Here is an 8,392-nt window from a genome sequence, read left to right as displayed (position 1 = left end):
TGCTTAGAGTTTTGAATTCAAATTTCATTTGAATTCAAATAGTTTGAGTTGAGTTTGAAAAAGAAAAGAAAAAAAAAGAGAAGAAGCCCAAACCCAGAAAACTGGCCCAACCCGTTCCCCCTCTCCTCTTTCCCGTTCGGCCCAGCCCAACTCGCCGCGGCCTGCTCAGCCCAGCTCACCGCGCGCGTCGCCCTCAGCCGCTGACAGCCCGGCTCCACATGTGCATCAAATATCCTTGGGTTGAATTGAATTATGACATTATTTTTTCTCAGCTCTCCGAATCGAATAATTCAATTTGATTCGATTGCGAGAAATAGTCTAATTCATTTGACTAAATTTCGCGAAATAAATTGCTGTCAATTTATTTCGTAGGTTAATTATTTTAGCCCGAATCACAAGGCCCATCTAAGCCCATCCAGTTTAACCTAACCCTTAATCACTTTCTATAAATACCCCACTCCTCCCTCTCTTCATCTCACAATCTGCCGCCGCCGGCAGCCTTTCCGTTCTTCTGATCCTTCTCTTTCTTCCACGAACAAGCTAGTGATGCACGCCGCCGCTCACTGCTGCTCTCCTCCGTTCTTCCCTGCTCTCTCTTCCTCCTTGCTACCTCCAATCAGAGCCGATCAGATCAACCAGCAGCACCAGGAGGCCAAGCGCCCAGGCCTCCCTGCGCCCCTGTTCCCTGGTCGGCACCCCCCTCCTGCAGAGCTGGCCAACGTGGCGCAGCCATGGACAACTGCAGCGAGGCCAGTGCCTCCTCCCTGCTGCGCATGCAGAAGGGACAAGCAGTCAGCTATGCACTGCAGTGCATGCCCCCAGTGCCTCCTCCCTGCCGCGCATGCAGAAGGGACAGCTGACCAGCCGTGCGGTGCATGCTCCTGGAGAAAGATGCTCTTTGCAGTAAGACCCTAAGGTATTTTGTTTTATTTCAGTTAATTCTTGTGTCCTGTCCTTTTTACCGATAATCCCCTTGATCTATGCAAAACTTGTGCATAAATCCTAATCAATTCTCTTACACAGTCTGATCCTACTCTATGATCAATTCATGAATACTATTTACAGTGTCATGTGAATCTAACCAGCTGGCCAGAATTATTCACGTCAAGTACTTCTCCATCAATATTGGATTCATTCATGCACATTCATTTATTTAATCAAATTGCTTTCTTTTTATTCAACTTCTGCGTTAGTCCATCAGTCCTGGCTTCATAGCACTGAATTTCTCTCAAACATCTTGTGATATTATTTTTAATATCATTTCATTGTTAAGTTTTATGTGGACACTACAGATTGATATCATATTAATAATTAGCTTCATATTGATTTCATGGTATAGTATTTAATTACCAAATTATTACTATGCCATTGCACTGCAATATTAAGTTAAATTATTAAAGTGATATACTACTCTCTTGTGTATACATATCTTTCTAATGATTTATCCTTGTATCATCATCTCAAGTGCAATATCTAAAACATTCTCCTTGTCCGATGAGATTTACCTAAGCCTATCTTCCTCATTTTAAGTTTGAATTTAATGTTTCTTGTGCTCTTGTGATTTTAGCTTCGAGCCTCATCCTTTAGTGCGTTCCTTTATAGCTTTCTTGTGTTTGATGCTTGTTCTTAGTTTTGCTTGTTTACTTGTTTCTTGTATGTTTGTCTCAATACTTGTCGCGAGTAGAAGGAACGCAGTTTGAGAACTGAAAGATGAAGAGATGCAAGAACAAGAGTTGAAGACACTGAGTAGTTATTGTTTGGATTAAAGGCAAGTATAACATGAACAACCTATCACTTTAATTACAATTTCATACTGCATTTTAATACTGTATGCCTATAAGGACTTTCCTAGCCACTTTATATCCTTTATATATACCTTTGGGTTGCATCTTGGTTAGTTGTGCTAGGTTGCTGCGCTATAACACACTCTGGTCCTTTTTAATTAATTTGACTAATGGTTTACTTGAATTTAATTCTGAGAGTGGCACTCTGTGTGGCTTGAGTGGCTCACTTCTCGTTAAAAGATGGTTTTTGTAGAAACATGGTTTAGGGGGCTAGCACGGTGCTTACTGCCTGGTTGGCCACTCTCCATAAGGACCGGTTCATAGAGCGACAACCTGGGACAACAGCGCTACCACAAGGCTAGAATGGGATAGACTTGGCTTACTAATTAGGTCTTTTTGGTTCGGAGTAACTTACTTGCGGGGCAAGAGTAGTAAGCTTCAATGGTCCCTGCTCCTCCGGCTTGGTCTGTGCTTGGATTGCGCTCCTGTGCTTGTACCCCCGGAGGTGGGCCCCATCGTCGCTGACCTAACTCTCGCGGTTACGCCTTACCAACGAGATTCTTTGTAACGGCCTCGTAGTGAGTCGCTAGTCATCTCACCTAAGGAAGTGTGATGAACCCCTGGCGTAGCTCACGACTTGTGGGTAAAGATGTGCAACCTCTGCAGAGTGTAAAACTGGTATACTAGCCGTGCTCACGGTTATAAGCGGCCCAGATCCTCCTTTTGATTAGTGGGGTTGTCTCCTTCCGAAGAGGGAGGTGCCTCTCGGGGTTACCTTGGTTTGGTTTGGTTTGGTTCTCAGTAGTATCATGATTAAATTTGACTAATTACTATGTAACCGGGTTAAGGGTAATTCATCAACTTGTAGTAAATAGTTTTAATAAAATTTTGCCAAGATTAAAAGCTAATGCAGTTGAGTCAGCCAACCTTAGAGCCTCATAGTTTGTGTTATATTTGTTGAGTACAAGTTGTGTACTCACTCTTGCCTCTTCTCTACTTTTTCCTCTTGGCTACGCTACTGCTGCTCAGATCCTGCCGACACGAGGGAGTTCGTCCAGCGCTACCAGGACTACGAGGACTTCTAGGCGTTCGTCTCCCAGTCGACGTCCCTGTGGCGCCCTGCTCAGCTTCGGAGAGTTTTTATCGTATTTGTACTTCCCTTCCGCTGTATCAGACATTTATGTCATTTATGTAATAAATAAGATTCGTATTTCGATTTATTATGTCTTATTCGTGATATGTGCTGTGATATACTGTTCATTCTGTTGTATATACGTGTGACTTGATCCTGGCACGTATATGATTGCTCGGTTTATGTCCTTTTATAAACCGGGTGTTACACTTGGGGAAAGAATCCCCGTGGTTGGTCGTGTCGGACTGCATGTGCGGGAGCGCACGAGGGCCCTCGACACCGGGCCCCTGGCTGGCCGGCGACGAGGGGGAGAACGATGCGATCTCCACTGGCCCGATGATCCTGACGCTACTAGATGAAGCCCTTGTCCGGCTTGATTTGGAGGGTGCTTTGGGAGAGGGTGTAACCATGGCCTCGAATCGTTGGGTTTTCGGCAAAGTTTGCGAGGCCATGACTGTGATCTTGGAGAAGAGAACGGAGTTTGGGATTGAAACTGGTGGATGGCTTTGAACTGAGGAAGAGAAGTGCGCCTTCCGGTTTAAATTGACTCATCGGGCTCTGAACACTTAGGATCAAGGGATTTGAATCCTGAGGGATCGTCACACGAAAGGATGAGGCCGTTCGGCCACGGGGGTAGGCCGGCCGGCCTGGGGTAGGCCGGCCGGCCCCACCCTGTCAGGTGTGGGCCTCGGGCTTCTGGATTCTTCTCTCATACCTATCCCTTCTCGGGTATGTAGGTGGGCTTGTCCAAAAATGGAAAGAAAAGAACAGAAAAGAATAGAAAGAGAAATCTATCCTAGGATAAGGCACGTTTTAGGTACGGCGACGACCGTAGATGGTTATTCGATCTCGGTATGCTCGTAGACATCTACCTCTTCGAGCTCGGGAATTTGGGGCTCGAGGAATATTTTCAATCGTTGGCCGTTGGCCTTGAAAACATTCCCGTCATCGTCCTGGAGGGTTATGGCGCTGTGGTCTGCGGCGTTCAAAACTAAGAAGGGACCTTCCCATTTGCTCCTAAGCTTACCATGACCAAACAATCATACACGGGAGTTGAAAAGGAGTACCTTATCCCCCGCCTTGAATTGTTTGATCTTGATACGCTTGTCATGCCATCTCTTTGTTCGCTCTTTATAGAGCTTAGAGCTATGGTAGGCCTTCTCCCTCCATTCATCCAACTCAGCCAACTGGATTTGTCTCTTGATTCCAGCTGATTGGAGATCCATGTTCCACCTCTTTATAGCCCAATGGGACTTATACTCAAGTTCAACTGGTAAATGGCAGGTCTTGCCATAGACTAGTTGATACGGTGTTATACGAATCGGCATTTTGTAAGCCATTCTATAAGCCCATAGTGCCTCGGGTAGTTTGCTTTTCCAACCCTTCCCCATGGCATTGACCGTATTTTGTAAAATATTCTTGATTTGCTTGTTAGACGTCTCTACCTGACCACTAGTTTGGGGGTGGTATGGTGTTACAACCCGGTGGTCTACTCCTAGCTCACTGAGGCACTTCCTGAAAGTTCTGTCGATGAAGTGTGAGCCTCCATCGCTGATCACGACTCTTGGAACTCCAAAACGAGGAAATATAATTTCCTGAAACATTTTCTTGGAGCTCTTTGAGTCGGCCGCAACGCAAGGAAGTGCTTCGACCCATTTGGACACATAGTCCACAACCACCAAGATGTACTCGCATTGCTCTGACATCGGGAAGGGACTCATGAAATCAACTCCCCAAACATCAAAGATATCTACCTGAAGATTACTCTTCAGGGGCATTGCATCTCGGGAATTGATGTTCCCGTGTTTTTGGCATCTTGGGCAACGCCGCACGAATTCCTTCGCGTCTCCATACATGTTTGGCCAAAAGAATCCACTTTGCCAAACTTTTGCATGGGTCCGGAAAGCTCCGTAATGTCCTCCATAGGGTGAGGAGTGACAACGCTCTAGGATCTTGTGGGTCTCACATAATGGGATACAGCGGCAGAGTAAGTCGTCTGCGCAGACTTTGAACAAATATGGGCCATCCCATAGATGAAATCTGCTGAGGTGAATCAATTTCTTCATGTCTTCTCCCGAAGGTATGTATCCAGTCACCATAAAGTTTACTAAATTGGCATGCCATGGACTGGATGAGGTGACTTCAGGAGAGTGTCATCTCTCAAGTAATCATTGATCGGGAGGTCCGATCCTTGTATTTGCATCCTTGAGAGATGGTCTGCCATGCAATTATCTGCTCCTTTCTTGTCTCTGATCTCTAGATCGAATTCTTGTAGGAGCATAATCCAATGGATAAGTCGTGGCCTAGCGTCCTTCTTGGTTAAGAGGTACTTCAGTAATGCGTGATCCGTGTACACAATCACCTTAGCACCGACCAAGTAGGACCTGAACTTGTCCATGGTGAATACAACCGCCAAAAGTTCCTTTTCTGTTGTGGCGTAGTTGAGCTGGGGTCCGGTCAATGTCTTACTTGCGTAGGAAATAGCATAGTGTTGCTTATCTCTACATTGACCGAGCACTGCACCTACGGCGTAGTCACTTGCATCGCACATGATCTCGAAAGGAAGTTTCCAATCGGGAGGCTGAATGATGGGTGCGGAAACGAGTGCCTTCTTGAGGGTATAGAAGGCTATGAGGCAATCCTCGTCAAAGTTGAACGGGGCGTCCTTTGCCAACAGGTTGGTCTAGGGTCTGGCTATACGGGAGAAATCCTTAATGAACCTCCTGTAGAAACCAGCATGACCTAGGAAACTCCTGACTCCCTTGACATTAGTCGGGGGTGGCAACTGCTCGATAACATCGATTTTTGCCCGATCCACTTCTATCCCTTGCTCAGACACTCTATGTTCGAGAACAATGCCTTCTCTCACCATAAAGTGATACTTTTCCCAGTTAAGAACTAGGTGTGTCTCTTGGCACCTCTTGAGAACCTTCTCAAGTTCTCAAGGCATTGAGCGAAGTCTTTTCCATAGACAGAGAAGTCGTCCATGAATACTTCCATGATGTGCTCAATTAGGTCTGAGAAGATTGCCATCATGCACCACTGAAATGAGGCTGGTGCATTGCATAGACCAAAAGACATTCGCCGATAGGCGAACGTACCATAGGGGCAGGTGAAGGTAGTCTTGCTCTGGTCATCGGGATGGATAGGAATCTGATGGTAACCAGAGTATCCGTCGAGGTAGCAAAAGTATGAGTACTTTGCCAACAGTTCAAGCATCTCATCGATGAAGGGAAGAAGGAAGTGATCTTTCCTGGTTGCCTTGTTAAGCATCCGGTAATCGATGCACATTCTCCATCCGGTCACTGTCCGTTGAGGTATGAGCTTGTTCCTCTCATTACAGACTACCGTCATGCCTCCCTTCTTCGGGACCACTTGGACTGGGCAGACCCACTCGCTATCTTGCACGGGATATATGATGCCCGCGTGCGGCAGCTTGAGTACCTCTTTCTTGACTACCTCCCTCATCGCATCATTAAGCCGCCATTGATGTTCTCGTGACAGCTTATGTTCTGGCTCCATTGGAATACAATGGGTGCAAAGATTGGGGCTAATCCCCTTGAAGTCTTGGAGAGAGTATCCTATGACGGACTGATACTTCTCTAAGACTGCAACGAGCTACCGAGTTTCACTCTCTGTCAGCTTATCGCTGATGACAACTGGCATAGCTCTGTTGTCGTGGAGGAATGCATACTTGAGACCAGGAGGCAGCGGCTTCAGCTTAGGTAGAGGAGGTTGCGGAATCTCCTCTCCGTCAAGCTTACTTTTGCCGACCGTATCTGTCTCCTGGGCGAAGTGTGAGACATCTTCTTCAAGAATGGGCTGAGTTAGCTCTTCTTGACTGATGTTCACCACTTCCTCCAATGGGTCTTGCTCCTGTATAGCCTCAGCAATGGTGTTGCATGAGCGAACTAGGCTGACCGGGACTTTCTCTTTGCCAACCTTAACCTCGAGCGCAGCTCGGTCTCTATTCGGGTTGACAAGGGGCTCTATTGGCTGACCGATCAAGACGAACTCCTCACCTTCCGGGATATTGAAGATGTCGAAGTCTAGGAAAACCTTGTTACGTCCCATCTTTAGGGACATAGCATGGAGAATTCCCTAACTTTCCACGATCTAGCCGTCAATCCATTTCAGGTGTTTACGAGACGAGGTCAGAGGTTCAAATGAAATGTGATCTTCCAAAGTTTTGGACATCACGTTCACCCCGACCTTCGGGTCGTAAAAGGTTTCTTGTGGTTCAATGTCCCCAATAGTACAGAGGAGCACTCGAGGATCACAGTAGATCTGGATGACACTACTATTAGCCTCAGCTTCCTCTGTCCATTCCTTACTTATAATTGCAGAAAGACCCTCTATCTGCGACGAAACTTCAGGAATGAATGCCTCAGATTTTAAGCAAATGCACTTATGTTCCTTCGGCATGCTTGTCGCATTGCCGAGTTCTAAGTACTCTTCCTCCGTGAAGAGGACGGGTATGAACATAGGCATATCCTCGATAAAGGGCTCATGATCTGAGGTCTTTGATGGCTCGGTTATTTCATCTATGTATGGTGGAGGTGGAGAGGATGTGGCTGAAAGGATTCGAAGTTGTTGTGTCTCACTGGGCTATTCTAAGGGCTCAGGTGGATCGTCATAAATACAGGTGTATTCAGTACTATTCAGAACCTTCTCTAGGAGAGTTCTGACTTCAGCCACTGTCCTGTACATGAAGGATCCCTCGGAAGCCACATTCATGAAATGTGCACTTTCCGGTTTAAGACCATAGAAGAAGTGCTGCATAAGTATTTCCTCCGGCATGTGATGTGGTGGCCCGGAGTCTACTAAATGCATGAATCTAGCCCAGGCTACTCCTAGTGATTCATCACCTTGCTCGGATGATAGGAGCTGTTTCCGATGAGGAACCACTTTGGAGACGGGATAGAAGAACAAGCAAAATTCATCCTTCAGCTGTATCCAATCTCCTCCGACTCTCCTTGCCGTCCGGTTGTACCAGAATTTGGCTTCTCCCATTAGAGAGAACAGGAATAGCTTCCACCATAAGGTGTTTTGGGACATACCGGGTATGATCAGAAGAAAGCAATTCTCTTCGAAGGTTTGCAAGTGAGCATAGGGACACTCGTCTTTCTTTCTGGAGAAAGACTGTGCACGAACCATGGCTACGAGACTGGGACGGATCTCGTAACCATCAGATAGTATGGGATGGCAGGATGGTCGCGGTTCCGAATACCCGCGGGATGGAACTGCCGAATAACTAGGAGAATACTCCATGTGGATATATGGAAAGTCGTACGACTGACTAGCTCTAAACCTAGTGTTGCTACCGTTCCCCGGCAATGGCGCCAGAAAGCTTGTTGGCACTCCTTAGCCTAACGAATTACTCCGCAAGCGCACAGAGACCGATTGTAGCTTTCACCAGGGAGTATACCTGGGATATCGAATCCAAGGAATGGTAAAGCTTCGACTAGACTCAAAG

General features: G+C 46.5%; 1 pseudogene; it reads right to left on the bottom strand.

The window, feature by feature from the left end:
• Nucleotides 1–5,023: 5,023 nt before the first annotated feature.
• The window catches only part of LOC120674666, a 274,212-nt pseudogene continuing 270,843 nt past the window's right edge, over nt 5,024–8,392 (bottom strand).

Source organism: Panicum virgatum, chromosome 5N, assembly GCF_016808335.1.
Source record: "Panicum virgatum strain AP13 chromosome 5N, P.virgatum_v5, whole genome shotgun sequence".
Taxonomy (NCBI): domain Eukaryota; kingdom Viridiplantae; phylum Streptophyta; class Magnoliopsida; order Poales; family Poaceae; genus Panicum; species Panicum virgatum.
The sequence above is the reverse complement of the archived record's forward strand: the minus strand, read 5'-3'. Positions and strand labels throughout refer to the sequence as shown.